The following is a 19,687-nucleotide window of genomic DNA, read 5'->3' on the forward strand; positions in this document are numbered from 1 at the left end:
ATGATACCTCACTTGTGTAGGTGGGCCAAGTGCCTGTGACAGGGAAGAGACAAAATCATGTTTAAATTCATGGGAACCAAAGTGGGGCCAAAATAGCAGTTTGAAAAAAAAAAAAAATTCAGGCTGACAAGTGGGGAAGAATTTTTATCGGTATAGATGCGACAATGCTGAGTGGTTGGAATTTTGGGAATTCCTGCAGATTCTGGAAGGTTCTATCACCAAAATGTGGGAAAATGTGTGATTTCAAGCAATGTTGGAGGTTTGCAGGGCATTGTAGGTGAGAAAATGGTGTGGGGTGCATATGAAGCACCCCACCCTGGAATCACCCAGATGTTAAGTTTTCAGATGTCTCCGGGTCTCAGACAGTTTTCTACATGGCAGCATCCTAAAGTCCAAAAAGTGCAGCCCTCACCATTCCAAGTGGGACAATTTTCAAGGTCAGACAAACTCTCATGGCCCAAATGTAAAACCAAAACCCAAAATAATCAAATGTCCTCTTACTTGCCGTTGGCATAAGATCTTTTAGTGTGTGGGGGGATGCTGAAAGACTGTTACCCTCTTCAGTTGGGGTAGGGGCATGTCCATGCCCATACTGTTTCATAGCCACCACCCCACTATTTTTTTTTATTCCCTGGCATCTAGTAGGCTTTCTGCCTCCCCTGGGAGTGGATCAGGGTAATTACCCCATCTCCCCACCGGTGGGCAGAACAACTTTCTTCCAGTTATTTGGGGTAGGGTTACAACCATACCCCCACCCCCTTTAAAAAAAATAAAAAAAATACTTCCCTTGTCTCTGGTGGACTTTCTGCCCCCCCTGGGGGATAGATGGGCCTTACAAAAATAGGCTGATCTGCCCCCAAGGGGGGTAGAAATGGTGAACAGTAATGTGCCCCCATGGGAAGCCACCCTTGCCCAAGGGGCTGCCCCGTAAACATAGAGCACGCACATACCAATCCCTGGTGCCTAAGTGGTTTCTGTCTCCCCTGGGGGCAGATGGGCCTACTAGAAATAGGCCTATAAATACCCTAAAATAAATTTGGCCACCAGGGTAATGACCCTTACCTAAGGGGTCGCTCTCCATCAGTAAAAAAAAAATCCCTGGTACCTAGTGGTTTCTGCCCCCGTTGGGGGCAGATCGTTATAATTCAAATAGGCGGACAGAAATGGCTTAAAACAAATGTGCCCACCAGGGAAGTAACCTTTGCTTAACGGGTTGCTCACCTTGTATGAAATCGGTGCAAAAAAAAAAAATCCTTGGTGTCTAGTGGTTTCTACCCCCATGGGGGCTGATTGTTTTAAGAAAAATGGGCCGATCTGCCTCCAAGGTGGGCAGAAATGGCCTAAAATAAAATTGCCCACCAGGGGAGCGACCCTTGCCTAAGGTGTCGCTTCCCATCTGTAAAAAAATAAAATATATATATATGTATATGGTGACTACTGGTTTCTGCCCCTCTTCGGGGCAGATTGGCCTAATTACAATAAGGCAATCTGCCCCAATGGGGGCAGAAATGGCCTAGATTACATTTGCCCCCAGGGGAGCGGCCCTTGCCTTAGGGGTTGCTCCCCTGTTGTGATTGTGATAAAAAAAAATCTCTTTTGTCTAGTGGTTTCTGCCCCCCTGGGGGGCAGATTGGCTTAGTAAAAAAAGGCTGATCTGCCCTCAAGGGGGGCAAAAATGGCCTAAACACGATTTGCCCTCTAAGGCAGCGACACTTCCCCATGGGGTCATTCCGCTCCTGTAAAAAAAAAAAATAAATCCCTGGCATCTAGGGTTATTGCCCCCCCTTGGGGGCAGATGGGCCTAATCAAAATAGGCCGATCTTCCTCCAAGAAAAGGCTGTAAAGATAAATGCCCCCCAGGGGAGCGACGCTTGCCCAGGTAGTCACTCCCCTTCATTGCTTATGTGTAAACAAATGAAATCCCTGGTGTCTAGTAGGCATTTATGCAGCACAATTGCTATGTGATAGGGCTTCAGAAATGCTCAGAGAGACTTAAAAGGAAAGGAAAAGCATTTCCTTTCCTTTCATGTCTCTCCAACATGCCCCACCCCAAGATCGGAAGAGAAATGTTTTCATTTCTCTTCCGATCAGGCTGGAAACTGAGCTTCCAGTGCGATGGGGCGATCTCTGATGAGGTTAATGCATGATCGCACGCTGATGTCATCAGACGTCAATAGGGGGGTTGGATGGGGAAGATATTCCCCTTCCATCCCTGCCCTGGGGGGTTGGGTGGGTGGCCTATGGGCCAGTGCAAAAACGTAATAGTTACGTATGTGGCGCCCCAGCACTGCGCCACTGGACGTAACCATTACGTCTATGGCACTGAAGCGGTTAAGTGCCTGATTTCATCTTTTGCAGATGGGATACTCTGTGACAAACGTGTCCAATAAAATCTATATGTCCTGTTCCTTTCCCTGCACTGTAGTGCATTGTTTTTCCCACTGTCTACTTACCGCAGACAGGATATCCGCATGTTATACATGACATGTGTGATGTATTATTCATCTGCCTCTTTGGAGTCAGGGTGGAATTGAAAGTCATTTCGAGAATTGCATGGCCATTGGAATTTAATGAAGATAATTACCATTGCAGCTGCATCAGCTGCATACTGCAAAGAGTTTCAAAATAGTCCCTGGCACGCTAGCTAGCATGCTTCCATTAATTCAGCACAGCAAGAATACTTGAACTACGTGGTGGAAGATGCCTTACGCATTAATGAGAGTTATTTTATTTTTCCACACAAAATGCCTTTTTGTTTTTTTTTAGAAATCCTTCACAAGTAAATAAATCACTCAGTTTTTTTTTTTTGTTTTTTTTTCAAATCTGGTGTTCTGGTGCCTTAATTCCTTTCTGTTAGTCAGTTCTTTTGAGTGAGGCATGTGTGGGTAAAATGAATGTCCCGGTGACTCCTAATCACATCAAATCCAATGATCCTATGGGACCAGCAACGTATTGCTACTCTGCCACTGTATACATTTAAGGAAGTGTTTGCACACCGCATTGTTGGCAATTTGTCTCTTTTATTTTTTTCTTTCTTGATATAGCTACTCCTGCTGGTCCACCACCAACATGGCAGGAGATAGGAGCCCAGCTATGGTGGCAGAGTTTGGAGGCCATCCAGACAGAGTACCACTATTGCTGTCTTCCCTCAGACCTCCTAAAACAACTCTGCATGTTGTGTGAGTTGATGCACTTGGGCCAATGGATGAAATGCCTCGAGGCCCAGCAGCAAGAACAGTGGACCCCCATCTAAAATGCCCTCTTCTGAGACCTTTTTTTATTTTTGTTTTGGTGAGTGGGACTTGTGTTGTGGGTGTAGAGGGTGATAATTGGAAAGGGACTAGGACTTTTTGTAGGTTAGTTTTAGTGGACTCTTTGGACTTTTGTGAGACATTAGGTGGGGATGGAGTGGTTTGTTTGGGGAGAGAGGGTGGGTTTTCTTATATATATTGTTGGAAGTGAAATTGAGTTGAAAATAAAGAGTTTCCCAAGGTGCTTTGTCAACAGTGGTAGTAAGGCGCTAACAGGGAACGCATCACAAGCGACATCCCACTCCCACCTAGGTGAGCTCTAAATGTAGGGTTAATCAAATGGATTATCCATCACAAGCAGCTAAAGTGAAAGAAAAACAGAGATCTAATGGGTTATATAGTTATATCATTTCTTAAGAAAGACTGAGACCAGATTGCTTCCTGCATGACATAACCATGACACAAAAAGCATACCAGATATCATGACAAAAACTAGCAATAGTAACTTCTTCTGAATAATTGGGAGCATGGAACATAATTAAAACTAAAGTTACAAAATGCTTGAGTCAAGAAAGTGTACTCAAATTGGACAAGTTCAAGTGTTAATGCAACACAAGGCTTGAATGATGATGTTGACATTGATAAATGATGTTCTTCTACATCTAAAATATGGATCCCATTTATGTATGGTTGGGTAAGTCAGGCTGGAATGGACTATTGTTCAGGTAAAAGAAGATCCTGCAGTGAGTTGGTATCCCATTTAACCACATCTGCCCATCAAGTGTGTGATTCTTTTTATGGTGTAAATCAAGTCATACCTAAAAAAAAACACAGTCTGGGGGAAGAGTGATAGGGATTTGATGAATGCATGAGAAAGGGGATTTGGGGAAAGGTATGACAAAGACAAACATAACTCAACAACAATATTCATCAGGGCAATGAGCAGCACATCATCATCAATCTGTGGAAGGAAATGAGAAAATTAGTTGACAATTTTTCATTGAATGCACTGCAAACAGTCCTTCAGCCCCAGAGACTCAAGTTATTATTAGATATCTAAATGTTCTGTCATCTTGTCATAGTTTTGACTCTTGCTCTGGGCAAGACTGCTGGTTCAAAGATGACAGTACTTATGTTTGTAGGAGACTATGCCTGTCCTACAACAAGTTGCAACTGTAATCCCGACCCCTCCGGTTCACTAGCAGTACCTCACCAAAAACCCAAACAGTTAAAGGTGATTTGTGGCAGCCGTAATGCATGGATTCAGAAGTATGACATCTCAGGGAGTGTCGTGGTTGAACGGAGATTACCCCTTTCTCACAGATATATAGGGGGTCATTCTGACCCTGGTGGTAATTACCGCCAGGGCGGAGGTTGGCGGTAGCACCGCCAACAGGCTGGCGGTGCTCTGCCGGGCATTCTGACCGTGGCGGTACAGCCGCGGCCAGAAGCGGAAAGCCGGCGGTGTACCGCCGACTTTCCACTGCCCATGGGAATCAGCCATGGGGATTCTGACACCCCATACCGCCATCCTGTTCCTGGCGGTTCGCCCGCCAGGAACAGGATGGCAGTATGGGGTGTCGAGGCCCCACAAAGATTTTCACTGTCTGCTGTGCAGACAGTGAAAATCGCGACGGGTGCCACTGCACCCGTTGCACCCCTTCAACTCCGCCGGCTCAATTCTGAGCCGGCTTCCTTGTTGATGGGGCTTTCCCGCTGGGCCGGCCGGCGGTCTTCTGGCGGTCGCCCGCCGGCCCCGCGGGAAAGCCAGAATGACCACCGCGGTCTTTTGACCGTGGAGCGGTCTTTCGGCGGGAACCGCTTGGCGGGCGGCGACCGCCGACCGCCGCGGTCAGAATCACCCCCATAATGTCGCAACCAAACACAGGCAATAACGAAGATGCAGTAATGTTTCAATAGTTTTTATTTAATACAATGCGGTAAGTCGCATGGGCTGCAAAGATTAGGATAATGAACAGTGCAAGAAATAGATTTGTAAAGATGAGAGTCATGATCATAAAGACCCCCACCATCTTGCGTTAGCATCGAAAGACATAAAGTGTATAATATATCCTGGTACCCTATCGTAATAGGCCTAACTTTCTACCTAGAGAAAAGCTGAGTATGTAAAACCTAATATGTCAATGCCATGTCTCTGAAAGGAGCCCCCAACCCTAGCTACCTTGGAATGAGGTCTCGTGCTCAGACTCCGAAGGAACATGAAGTCCGTGTCAGTGTCAAGGCGACGTGCAGCATCGATAGCAGCAATGGTATCTGGTCGGAATCCCTCTGATTATTGTCTAAAGTGTTATGTATTTATATAGATATACTTGGACCCCTGACATAGGTTGTTCTAAAACAATAGATAACACTGCATGCTCGGGATGGTAATTTCTAATGTGAGCACCTACAGTTTGTTTCACTTTGTCGCATGAGTTGACTCATTAGCGCGGTGACACTGCTAACATAACTCTAAACAAAAGGGCCTAACTATAAACAAGGCGGCTATCTTAGAAGAATTAATTAAATAAATGGTCTAAGACAGAGCAAGCTAAGTAGGTTAAAAGGCACTAGGTGACGGGGGCATGAGTCAGCAAGCCAAAGGCTAAGCTAACTTCTGTTATCCAGTTAAAACAAACTAGCATTCACTACAATCTTGGTTTGAATAATACAAATAATGGAGCTGTAAAGTGAACCCACCCAGTTCTAAAAAACGTATGCTTGTTAAAAGAAAAATGATACTGTATTGCCAAATTTGGTGATACATCTGTATTCTTCTCAGAATGTCCATCACTCTTGGGTGCCTGGCTGAACTGGTCTGGAAAGGTAAGCAGGAATGTTTAACTTTCGCTTCTTGTACAGTAGAGAAGGCCTGAGGCTTTTGAAACTATATTATAGAGTCAATAAGAAGGACAGAAGGCAAGCTTCATGAGGAGTATACCAAGAAGACTCAGAGGCAGAACAAGAACATAAGAGGAGTTTCACATTTGAGCCAGCAGTGCATCACACACTTATCAGCACAGAGCTGAGTAGGCCTCAGAGTCATCATTATTATTGTTTCCCTTTTGAAGTTGATAACTTCCTTCTTTGGGATCTTGTGGTAGTCCTGCCCTGAGTCCTTCCATCCTCCTCCTGACTCCAAGTACTGATTAACGAATGAGTCCAACTCCGCCCTGACCCAAGCAAGATAGACCTATGGTGCACTGCTGTTGAAGAACAAGGAGAGAAATAGTATTTTGTCTGTGTAGCTTTGTGGTCTACCAGAAAAAAAAGAGTGGACTAAGGAGGTACATTTTTCTAAGTTTGAAAGGGAAATGATTTCCCATCAGGCTCCAAACATGGTAAATCACAGAAATAAAGTTTACAAATTAGTTGAACACCCTACCTCACTGTCTGCCACCACATAAGTCATCAATCATTACTCACAATCTCTCAATAATATATTATCACTCATTGGTGCAATAGTTACCTCTTCTAATCAAAATGCAACAGTAGGTACACAATAATATCTCCTTTGATGACATTGAACACATTGAAATGTGATGGTCTTGTAAATCAAATGATCATGTGGGGCAGTCCAGCTAGATGATGAAAAAAGGATAGCCATGGGAGGGAGGCAGTCATTGTCTCCACTGTCCTAAATGGAATGGGGAGGCCTCTTCACTGCACACTGGTCCAACTTCAATCTGGCCATGCATGTGCCTAAAAATGGTGGGGCTGCATAAGTCAGATACAAACATAGGCCCTCATTACAACATTGGCGGTAAAAGCCCCTTACTGCCGTGCAGAAGACCGCCAACAGACCGCCGCGGCCGCGGAATTCCGCCACAGCTATTATGACCCACATTTTGGAATCTGCCAAAATTCAGACACCCACACAAGTCCGCCACACCAAAGGTCAGTGATAAACTGGCGAAAACAAAACCTCCACCATCACGCCAACAGAAATACGCCCACACTATCACAACCCATGAATCCACGCGGGGGGTCTTTCAACCGCGGTATTCCATTGGCGGTAAACACCGCCGCGCTCAAAATACACACACATAAACAAAACACTACCACATTGGACAATTCCAAATACACACACCTGATACACATACACACACCACTCCCACACACCCAATACAATATAAAACACACACCCACATCACCCACAAACCCCTCCTACCAAAAATTCCGAAAGAAGGCCAGAGAGAGACAGCACCAGCAAGAACAACAGCATCCACAGGCACACAACACCATCACCCACAGAACTTCCACGCACCTCAGACAACACACCACTACATATCAGCACACTTATCAGCACCCACTCCACCCCACACATCACCTACACCACCCCATGGCACGGCAAAGACACCCCAGGTTATCGGAGGAGGAGCTCAGGTTCATGGTGGATTAAATCATCCAGGTAGAGCCACAGCTATTCGGATCACAGGTGCAGCACACCTCAATTGCAAGGAAGATGAAGCTATGGCAAAGAATAGTGGACAGGGTCAACGCAGTGGGACAGCACCGAAGAAATCGGGAGGACATCAGGAAGAGGTGGAACAACCTACAGGGGAAGGTGCGTTCCGTGGTCTCAAGACACCACCTGGTGATTCAGCGGACTGGCGGCGGACCCCCACCTCCTCACCCACAACTAACAACATGGGAGGAGCAGGTCTTGGCGATTCTGCATCCTGAGGGCCTCCCAGGAGTAGGTGGAGGAATGGACTCTGGTAAGACAAATCTTAACTATTACATCCCCCAACCTACCTGCATGCCAGCACATACCCCCACCCTCACCCTCAGCACTCCAACTCCTCACATATGTCCCAACATCACAAACCACCCAACCCAACACCAAGCCCTGCATGCAACAACAAAGCATGGACACCCATCACTAAAGCATGCCCACTGCACATAGCCATGTAACCTCCTAAACCATCATCACACAAGGTCCCACACAGAAATGCAAGCACTGGGGTACACGGTCACCCACCCATTGCACACCATGACACACACAGATGTAATAACCATCCTTTTATACCCCTGCAGGACCCCTATCCAACGTCACGGACATGAGGGTCCACACATGTCCACACCACCAACAGAAGAGGCCCACAGTGATGACAGCACCTCTGTCCAACTGGATCTAGATGACCAGCCCGGCCCATCGGAGACCTCTGGACAGTCGGTTTCCCTCACCCAGTCACAGGCCACCACAGACCTTCCCCCTTTTGGAAACACCAGCACAGCACCCACCCAGCGGGCCCATACCTCCGTCCCCAGGACACGTCAATCAGCAGTGTGTCCACCACTACAGGGAACCCAGGCTAACCCACCACCCCAACAACAACAGGGACCTGGGGGCAATGGTAGTGGGTACACGGTCCAGGGGACGGAGTCCCAGGAACACAGGGGAACTGGGAGGGCTGCTGTGCGACAGGGGGCAGACAGGCCAAGGGAACCCACTCTCCACGAGGCCCTCTCCTCCATCATGGGAGCCTACCACCACTCCCAGGAGACAATGGCAAAGGTACTGGCCAAGTTTGAGGAGACCCAGTGCCTGCAGGAGGAACAGTATGTGGGCTTCAGGGAGGAACTCAGAACCATCAGCTTCACCCTGGGCACCATTGTAGGGGTGCTGAAGGAACTCGTCAACACCAGGAGGGACACTGTGGCACTACAAGGGGCCCCTGACACTAGCATTGACGATGAACTGCCTACCACCTCCGCCGGCGCTAGTGGACAGGACGCCCGCCACAGGACCACCACACTAGTACCCCACCCCCTGCAGAGGGAGAACCGGTCCCTGAGATCCAGGAACAAGACAGAGCTCGATGCCAAGACCCCTGCCAAGAAATGAGACCACCCTGATTGTCATCCTACTGTCCCACTTTGTCACCCTGTCCATTCTTAAACTGCTCCATCTCCACTTCCTATGCCCATATGGGCAATGCACCTGTGAGACTAATAGACTGGACTCTGCCATGGACATTCCTCCGCCATCACCCCTCACCATTTCACTACCCCCTCCAATATTGAGCAGTTAAATAAACACACTTAAAGCACAAAACAATCTGGAGTCTGTCTGTGCTTTTGAAATAGTGTATTAGCAATTACAGTGACAAAATGCTCTTTCAATTGTAATGTCAACATACATATGTCACACAGATCTAGTCCATGAGGAATCTAAGCAGATGTCACACAGTGGGACCCACATCTGTGAAATCGTAAGGGAAAGTGACAACTCAGTGACCATACACTGGGTGAAAACAACAGACAGTAGAGAGGTAGTAGTGTGAAAGTACATGTAGTAGGCAGGTCTGTACTCTTACTTGTGTCTCACTGGAAATATTGCAGGATCACTGAGTCCCTGTTGTTAATGTCTTCTTCCTCTGCTTCCTCGTCTTCACTGTCCACAGGCTCCACAGCTGACCACAGCACCGCCATCTGGACCATCCTACTGCAGAAAAGGCACCTGTCGTCGCAAAGCCAAGTTGTGAAACATACAGCAGGCCACGATAATCTGACACACCTTCTTTGGTGAGTAGAATAGGGATCCACCTGTCATATGGACGCACCGGAACCTGGCCTTCAGGAGGCCGATGGTCCGCTCAATCACCCTCCTAGTTTACCCATGGGCCTCATTGTAGCGTTCCTCTGCCCTTGTCCTGGGATTCCTCACTGGGGTCAGTAGCCATGACAGGTTGGGGTAACCAGAGTCACCTGCAAATGGCGAGGGACAACTGTTAGACACGCACTAACCTGGAGGGATATCCCCAGACCCAGACAATCATTCCCATGTCTTGCTTCCAGGTGCTCACCTAATAGCCACACACGATGCCTCTGGAGTTGACCCATCACATAAGGGATGCTGCTATTCCGCAGGATGTAGGCGTCATGCACTGAGCCAGGGAACATGGCATTCACATGGAAGATGTACTGGTCTGCCAAACATACCATCTGTACATTCATCGAATGATAACTCTTCCGGTTTCTGTACACCTGTTCACTCCTGTGGGGGGGGGCAAAGCCACATGGGTCCCATCAATGGCACCTATGATGTTGGGGATGTGTCCCAGGGCATAGAAATCACCTTTCGCTGTAGGCAAATCCTCCACCTGAGGAAAAACGATGTAGCTCCGCATGTGTTTCTGAAGGGCAGACAACAATCTGGACAATACGTTGGAAAACATAGGCTGGGACATCCCAGATGCTATGGCCACTGTTGTTTGAAAAGACCCACTTGCAGGGAAATGGAGCACTGACAGCACCTGCACTTGAGGGGGGATTCCTGTGGGATGGCAGATTGCTGACATCAGGTCTGGCTCCAACTGGGTACACAGTTCCTGGATTGTGGCACGGTCAAGCCTGTATGTGATAATCACGTCGCTCCTCCATTGTCGACAGGTCCACCAACGGTCGGTACACCGGAGGATGCCGCCATCTCCTCACATGTCCCAGCGGACGGTGCCTATGAAGGACAACAGCGAGCACAGAGTCAAACAACTCAGAGGTACGTACCTACAGTTTACACAGAACACCATTCATACTCAAAAAGTGGCCTGTATGTGTGTTGAGTCTAGGCCTAGGTATGTGTGACACAGTTGAAAATGAAGCCATGTGGGCCCCTGATATGGCAGCTGTCTGACCTCTAAAGTGGGACAATGGGATGTGAGGTAACTGCGCTGGCGTTGTACACCGTCGCGGTAGGCGGTCGAAGACTGCAGCGCAATGCTACATTGGTTAACATTGGACCCTATGGGTCCCAGGAGCCAATGACGATGTACGCCGGCGGTGACGGTACGCACCGCCGCGGACGTGACCGCCATTTTCTATCTCTTCAATCACTCGATACCTGATCTTCGACAGGAGAGGACCTACACTGCAAGTGCTGCTGTGACCTCGGTCTGGAAGAGACAATGGCTCGAGTGTCTGGGGAAAGGGCCCCTGCATTCACATCGGATGAGTTGGAAAAACTCGTGGATGGGGTCCTCCCCCAGTACACGCTACTCTACGGTCCTCCAGACAAACAGGTAAGTACACAGGGAGCATGTTGTATGGGCTATGCCTGTGTGGAGAAGGCTGGATGTAAGAAGGAAGGGGGGAGAGTGCTACGTGCATGAAAGACGGTGAATGCATGTGCCACATGGCAAGGGTAGGGATGGGGGCCAATCACTTTGACGGTGCAGTTGGTAATAACTTCTCTTTTTCCCTTGTACAATTCATGTAGGTCAGCACCCACCAGAAAAAAGATATTTGGCGTGCCATCGCCAAGGACGTCCGGACCCTGTGGGTCTACCACAGATGGAGCACCCACTGCCGGAAAAGATGGGAGGACATTCGCCGCTGGAGCAAGAAGATGGCGAGGCTCAGCTTGGGATGGCCTCCCAACGTGGGAGGGGTGCCTGTCGCACCATGACCCCCCTGATGTTCAGAATCCTGGCGGTGGCCTACCCGGAGTTGGATGGGCGCTTGAGGGCATCACAGCAGCCACAAGGGGGTGAGTACACTCTCATTATGCTGACTTTGCGTGCAGTGGAGGTGTCTGGGTGAGGGAAGTGGGCTGTGGGTTTCCCTAGGCCAGGGCGAGTTCCGTAGGCAAGACCCCTCCGTAAGGCAGGCCATGTGGCATCCCACCCCACCTCTGTAGAGTGACAACTACACCTAGTCATGCCCCTTTGTCATCTATGTGTGCAGATGTCGTCCACAGCCTTGTAGGCCATTTCCCAGGAATTGAACAGTGGAGCCCAAGAGCGCGCCGTAGTGCAGGGGGCTTGTGTGTCTGTTGTGTCCGCGGTAATGCATGCACCGAACATGTCTTTCTTCTGTCGTCCCCCTCCTTTTTGTGGTCTCCCTGTTCTTGTGTGCATTAGCATCATCAGGCAGAGGAGCAGTGGCACCGGAGCACCAGTGGGCTGCATCCCACATGGCCTTGGAGGGAATTGGACTTCACCAGTGGGACGGAGGGCAAGGGGAGCTCCACGGCGGGGACAGGAGCTGACACCAGTGACATGGACTCATCCTCTGATGGGAACTCCCTTGTGGTGCCAGCAACATCTGTGCCACCCCCATCTACAGGTACAGCCACCACCCCCCCTTCCAGCACCGCCCTCCCAGCAGCCCCTCAGCCTTCGCCCCGTACATGCTCACCCGGGAAGGTGGGCATCACTTTCGCCCCAGGCACGACAGGCCCTGCCCCATTCACCCCTGCTGCCCTCAGTGAGGAGGCCATTGACCTCCTCAGGTCCCTCACTGTTGAGCAGTCTACCATTTTGAATGCCATCCAGGGTGTAGAAAGGCAGTTGCAACAAACAAATGCATTCCTGGAGGGCATTCATTCTGGTCAGGCGGCCCTTCAGCGAGCTTTTCAGACTCTGGCCTCAGCACTGATGGCAGCCATTGTCCCTGTGTCTAGCCTCCCCCCTCCAACTTCTTCCACCCCGACCCAATCCCCTGTACTTCAGCCTATCCCAAGTATACCTACAGACCAGCATGCACACACGTCAACACACAAGGGAAGCTCAGGCAAACATAAGCTCCACACATCCCACAGGCACTCACGCAAGCATCACACACATGCAGACACACCAACATCCACTGCCTTCACTGTGTCCCCCTCCTCCTCGTCTCCCTCCGCCCTCCCTGTCTCGTCTACACTGACACCTGCATGCACTACCTCTACAGCCACTACGTCCCTCTCCAGCACACCCACCACCACACCCCGCTCACGTGCAGTCACCACTCCCACTACCATTCACACGTTCCCTGTGTCCTGTCCCAGTGTGTCTGTGACGCCCCCTCCCAAAATACACAAATGCAGGCACACACCCACCCAACAGCCATCCATCTCACGACAGCCTCCAGCGCATGCACCTTCACCCAAAGTCACCAAACATACACCTCCTATAACCACCACCTCTTCCTCTACTCCCAAACCCCCTCCTGCTACCCGTCCCAGTGTGTCCAAAAACCTTTTCCTGTCCAACTTTGACCTCTTTCCCACACCTCCCCATCCCATCCGTCTCATAGGTCCGAACTAGCACCTCAGCCACAACATCTCCGGGACCAGTGGTGCCTGTGGTCACCGGAATCTGGAGTGCACCGGCCACCAGGGCAGCCAGTGTGGTAGGGAGCCACAGCACTGACAGTCCCCCACCTGTGAAGCATCAGAAGTTGGCCAGTGCCAGACTCCAGCCACCAAAGCCGCTCCCAGTGGTCCCGGTGGGAGTGTGGAGTCAGCTGTGACACCTTCCAAGGTGGGGAAGGACCACAAGAAACCCGGCAAGTCTGGGAAGAGCAGCACGGCGGAGAAGACCGCCATCATCCCCGCTGCCCAGGAGGCCACCTCCAGCACAAGCCCAGCTGCCCAGGACAGGACCGCCAGCACAAGCCCAGCCACCCAGGACAGGGCTGCCAGCACAAGCCCAGCTGCCCAGGACAGGACCGCCAGCACAAGCCCAGCTGCCCAGGACAGGACCGCCAGCACAAGCCCAGCTGCCCAGGACAGGACCGCCAGCAGAAGCCCAGCTGCCGAGGACAGGCCCGCCAGCACAAGCCCAGCTGCCCAGGAGGGGCCCACCAGTACCAGTCTACCTGCCCAGGAGGCCACCGCCAGCACAAGCCCTGCTGGGCCATGAAGGACCGCCAGCTAAAGCCTCGCTGGGCCATGAAGGACCACCAGCAAAAGCCCTGCTGGGCCATGAAGGACTGCCAGCAAAAGCCCCATTGGGCCATGAAGGACCGCCAGCACAAGGTCCGCTGGGCCATGAATGACCGCCAGTACAAGCCCCGCTGGTCCATGAAGGACCGCCAGCAGCTGAGTCCCTGCAATGGAGACCCCCACCTCAAGTACCGCTGAACAGGGCACTGCCATCTAAAGCACTGCTGCACAGGGCACCGCCGTCTCAAGCACCGCTGAACAGGGCACCCCCATCTCAAGCACCGCTGCACAGGGCACCGCCGTCTCAAGCACCGCTGCACAGGGCACCGCCATCTCAAGCACCACTGCACAGGACACCGCTGTCTCAAGCACCGCTGTGTTGCAGTTTGGACTCTTGCTCTGAGCAAGACTGCTGGTTTAAGGATGACAGTACTTTTGTTTGTAGGCAACTGCGTCTTTCCTACAACAAGTCGCAACCGTTGTCCCAACCTTACCGGCTCACTAGCAGCACCTCACTAGAAACACTATAGTAAAAGGTGATTTATGGCAGCCGTTTACGCATGGACTCGAAAATAAGATATCTCGGGGAATGTCGTGGTTAAACGGAGATAACCCTTTTCTCAGATATATTATGTCTCATACAAACAAAGGCAATAACACAGATGCAGTGAAGTTATAATAGTTTTTATTTAACATAACTGCAATTTGCGATAAGTTGCATGGACTGCAATGATTAGGATAATGAATATAGCAAGTAACAGTATCGTGAAGAAGAGAGTCATTGTTATGAAGACCCCCACCATTTTGCAATACATGAAAGAGATATATAAATGGAATATGCACTAATACCCTAATGTGAATAGGCCTAACCTCCTACCTAAAGGAGAGCTGGGTGTGCTAAACCTAATCTGCCAAAGCCGTGTCCATGAAAGTAGCCCCCAACCCTTATTACCTTGGAAGGAGGTCTCTATCTCAGACTCCACAGGGACACGAAGACTGGGTCAGCGTCAAGATGACTGCTGCATCTGTATCAGCGATGGTGGCGATGCCCTCTGGTCGGAATCCCTCTGATTATCTGTCTAAAGTGTGTTGTATTTATACAGATCTACAAGGTCCCCTGACGTAGGTGTATTCCAAAACAATAGATAACAGGCATGCTTGGGACGGCAATTAATATTAACAATCCCTCGAAAGTATAGAGAGGGAAAATCCCTAAGTGTGAACACCTACTGTTTATTTGTCTTTGGTGCTTGATCTTGACGCCTTGGCGCGGTGACACTGATAATGTAACTCATAACAAGTGGCCTAACTATAAACAAGGCAGCCATCTTAGAAGAAATAAATAATTAAATGGGTTAAGACAGAGCAAGATAAGTAGGTTAAAAGTCACTAGGTGACGGGGGCACGAGTCTACAAGCCAGAGGCTAAGCTAACTCCTGTTATCCCATTAAAATGAACTAGGATTCACTACAGCTGCACAGGGCACCGCCATCTCAATCACCGCTGCACAGGGCACCGCCGTCTCAAGCACCGCTGAACAGGGCACCGCCATTTAAACACCGCTGAACAGGGCACCGCTGTCTCAAGCAACGCTGGCCCATGAGCGCCAAGGGCACTGACGCTACTGAGTCCGTCACAGGCAGAATGAAGCACTCTGGGCACCATGCCCCCTCCAGAACCAATGGAGACTGTCATCCACTGCCTCTGTCCTTAGCAGGATGAAGCACTCTGGGCACCATGCCCCTTCCAGAACCAATCGAGACTGTCATTCAATACCTCTGTCCTTAGCAGGATGAAGCACTCTGGGCACCATGCCCCCTCCAGAACCATTGGAGAGACTGTGGCTTTGCACTCCCCAGGATGGAACAGTGGGCAAACCACCCACTGTATAGACTAGAGACACTGTGGCTTTGCTCTCCCCAGGATGGAACAGTGGGCAAACCACCCACTTGTGAGACTTGAGAGACTGTGGCTTTGCACTCACCAGGATTGAACAGTGGGCGAACCACCCACTGTAGAGACTTTTGAGACTGTGGCTTTGCACTCCCCAGGATATGGCAGTGGGCAACCCACCCACTGTATTGACTTGAGAGACTGTGGCTTTGCACTCCCCAGGATGGAACAGTGGGCAAACCACCCACTTGTGAGACTTGAGAGACTGTGGCTTTGCACTCCTCAGGATTGAACAGTGGGTGAACCACCCACTGTAGAGACTTTTGAGACTGTGGCTTTGCACTCCCCAGGATATGGCAGTGGGCAACCCACTGACTGTATAGACTTGAGAGACTGTGGCTTTGCTCTCCCCAGGATGGAACAGTGGGCAAACCACCCACTTGTGAGACTTGAGAGACTGTGGCTTTGCACTCCCCAGGATTGAACAGTGGGCGAACCACCCACTGTAGAGACTTTTGAGACTGTGGCTTTGCACTCCCCAGGATATGGCAGTGGGCAACCCACCCACTGTATGGACTTGAGAGACTGTGGCTTTGCACTCCCCAGGATGGAACAGTGGGCAAACCACCCACTTGTGAGACTTGAGAGACTGTGGCTTTGCACTCCTCAGGATTGAACAGTGGGTGAACCACCCACTGTAGAGACTTTTGAGACTGTGGCTTTGCACTCCCCAGGATATGGCAGTGGCCAACCCATTCACTGTATAGACTTGAGAGGCTGTGGCTTTGCACTCCCCAGGATGGAACAGTGGGCATGTGGCCCCCTTGTGGATTTGGCGTCGTGCACTCAACCGGCTGAGGTGCCCCCCCTTTCCATCCCCCTGAGGTGCCTGTTTACTTGCTGTCTGATGCCCCTGCAGTGTTCTCTCCTTCATGGTCAGGGATCTTGTGTGGGCCTAGCCCACACCGTGTGGTCCCAGTGTTCCACGGACTTTCTAAGAGCACTACCCGGACTACTATGCTTGGTATATATTTTGTACATGGTGTATATATATATTTCTGCCTACTTGCTTTTAATATATTACAATGGTTACAATCATTTTCTATTGTCTTTGCATTCTCCCGGGGGTTTGGGGGGTGTAACTGTGATGTATTGATTTGCATTAGTGTGTGTGTTGTAGTGGGTGAGGGTGGGGGTGTTGCGTGTGTATGTCCCTGTTTTTTCCCTCCCCCCTCCCCTGTGTCGTAGGTGCAGTACTCACTGTGGTCTTCCCCGCCGGCGTTTGTGCTCATGGTAGAGGAGCAGGAAGAATATTGCAGGGAGAATTTGGAGTTCCGGATCCATGGCGTCCTCGTTCCTCGTGGGGTGTGTAGAGGTGAGCGTTTTTCCTTCGGGATTCCTGTTTCCGCAGTGTTTTTATCCGCGGTGAATACGCCTCAGAAAAGGTGGCGCATTGGCCTGTCATAATAATGTGGGCGGTACATTGTCTCCCGCCTGTCTGTTGGCGGTGACCGCTGCGCTGTTTGTTTGTACCGCCGTGGTGGTCGGAGTGTTAAAGTGGCTGTCTTTGGTGGCGGTTTCCGCCACGGTCGTAATTGCAATTAATAAATAGTAATAAAAAAACTAAAAATAATTGGTGTTGTACTACTGTATGAGAAACCCATTGGCAGGTGAGGCAAAGAGGTGCAGGTGAAAAATGCAAAACAATGTAATAGCATGTAATTTAAAACACTGATTGGGGCAGATTCAGTGCTCCTGCTCATGTTTAAATGAAGTCACCGGGTGGGCCAGGCCCTGGGGGCATATGAAAATAAAAAAATGAAGGAGTGGGGTTTACCGGGCCCCTATCCTATGGTATTTTATGCCCTGGGGACCACCACCTTTTCCTGGGCTTATTTATGTTTTAATTCCGGTGGGCCAGACTACCACCATCACAGGGCAAACATCACATTGAGTGTGGGAGGACTGCCCAGCCCCCTCACAGACCCAGGAACTGCCACCTCTCTTGGGCTTTAATCTTAATGAGTGAGGGGGCATATGCCCCCCTCACATCCACAGGGAATAACCCCTCCCCAAGGTTTAAATCAAATAGAATGCAAGGGGGGCACATTGGCCCCCCGCAGCCCCGTAGACTGCCACCTCCCCAGAGCTCCTAACTATTTAATGTGGGGGGGCACCTGGTCCCCCTGCAGTCCCCGTGACCACCACCTCCCTGACATTAACAACTATATGAATGTGGGGTGGATCATTCAGCCCTACCACAGTCTCAGGGACCACTACCTCGCTGGGGCTAACAACTAATGAAATGAGGGAAATGAGGCGGCCCGTTGCCCCCCCTGCAGCCCCAGGGGGCAATGCCTCTCTGGGGCTTTAATCTTAATGAGTGCTGGGGGAATCACATAGCCCCCTGCAGGCCATGGGACCACCACCTCCCTGGGGCTGCAAGTGCTCCCTTGACAGCTCCCCAAGCTCCTCTGCAGCCCCAGGGGATGCAACCTCTCCAGGGCTAGTAACTTTATAATGCAGGTCAGCCACCCAGCCCCCCTGCACCCCTGGGGAATGCTACCTCCCAGGGGCTAACTCTACTCAAAGGTAGGAGCCGCCTAACCCCTCCCCACAGCCCCAAGGACCATCATCTCCCTTGGGCTAAATTTAAATAAAATAGGGGGTCTGTTTTGGACCCGTAGCCCCAGGGACCACCACCTCCATGGGGCTAATTGAAACATTGGAGGGGTGGCATTTGGCCCCCCTCGAGGAGCTAATGATGGCCCTGGGGACCGCCACCCCCCAGGGCCAGCTCCTGCTATGTTCCAGGGTGCCCACCCCCAGGACATAGCTGTTTGCTTTCACTAGGAGGGTGTTGGAATGTGGATTATTGGTAAGGGCAGGTAAGTACTTGTAGGAGGGTGGCCTGGTTTGTAGTGGGTACCTTGGGTACTTACACCTTATACCAGGTCCAGTTATCCCTTATTATTGAAGTAGTAGTGTTCTAGCTGCTTAGGCTGATAGAGGTAGCTATAACAGAGCAGCTTAGGCTGAACTAGGAGACAAGCAAAGCTCATGCAATGCCACTTATAGTTACACAGTACATATACACAAGTAAAGACAATTCCTCAGTATTACCAAAAATAAAGGTATTTATATGGGTGACACAGTACCAAAAATATCTTACAGACAATACTCCTTTGGGAGGTGAGTATTATACACAATATATACACTAGACACCAACATTATACAAGTAGTTAGTCATAGGACAGTGCAAACAATAGGGAATGCTATAAAATGCAATTGAGAAAATAGGTCTAGGAGCAACACAAACCATGTACTAAGAAAGTGGAATGCGAATCACAAACTCCCCCCTAGACAAGTGTAGTGTGTGCAGAATCACTGGGAAAGTAAGAATACAGTATAGGTAAGTAAATTACCCCACCACAGAGCCCAGAAAAGCAGGAGTAAAGTACTGCAATTTTCCTTAGGACACACTACACCTCGTGATTGGGATTTTTGCAGTAATCAACCAAGTCTGCAAACAACAACTGCTGGATTCCTGGATCTGAAGACCTGCAAAAGAAGGGGACCAAGTCCAGAAGTTGAAAGAAATTCTAGGAAGGGCAGTATCCCCTCTCAACCCAGAAGAGAGTGCAAAAGAAGAGTCCCTGGTTAGTCAAAGACTGCAGGAATGCACCCTAGGAAGATGCCAGCGGGTTACTGCATAATGTAAAGGGTGTCCCACGATGTGAAGATGGATGCAGATGTGATTTCATGTTGAAAGACACCAACAAGCCTTGGTTGCGACAAAAGTGCGTTTTGCATCAATTTGGTGGTGGATGGACCCAGGAGGGTCATGGGGGCCTCAACTCTGTGTGAGAAGGAAGAAGGAGCTCTCAGCAAT

This window comes from Pleurodeles waltl, chromosome 2_1, assembly GCF_031143425.1.
Source record: "Pleurodeles waltl isolate 20211129_DDA chromosome 2_1, aPleWal1.hap1.20221129, whole genome shotgun sequence".
Classification (NCBI taxonomy): Eukaryota; Metazoa; Chordata; class Amphibia; order Caudata; family Salamandridae; genus Pleurodeles; species Pleurodeles waltl.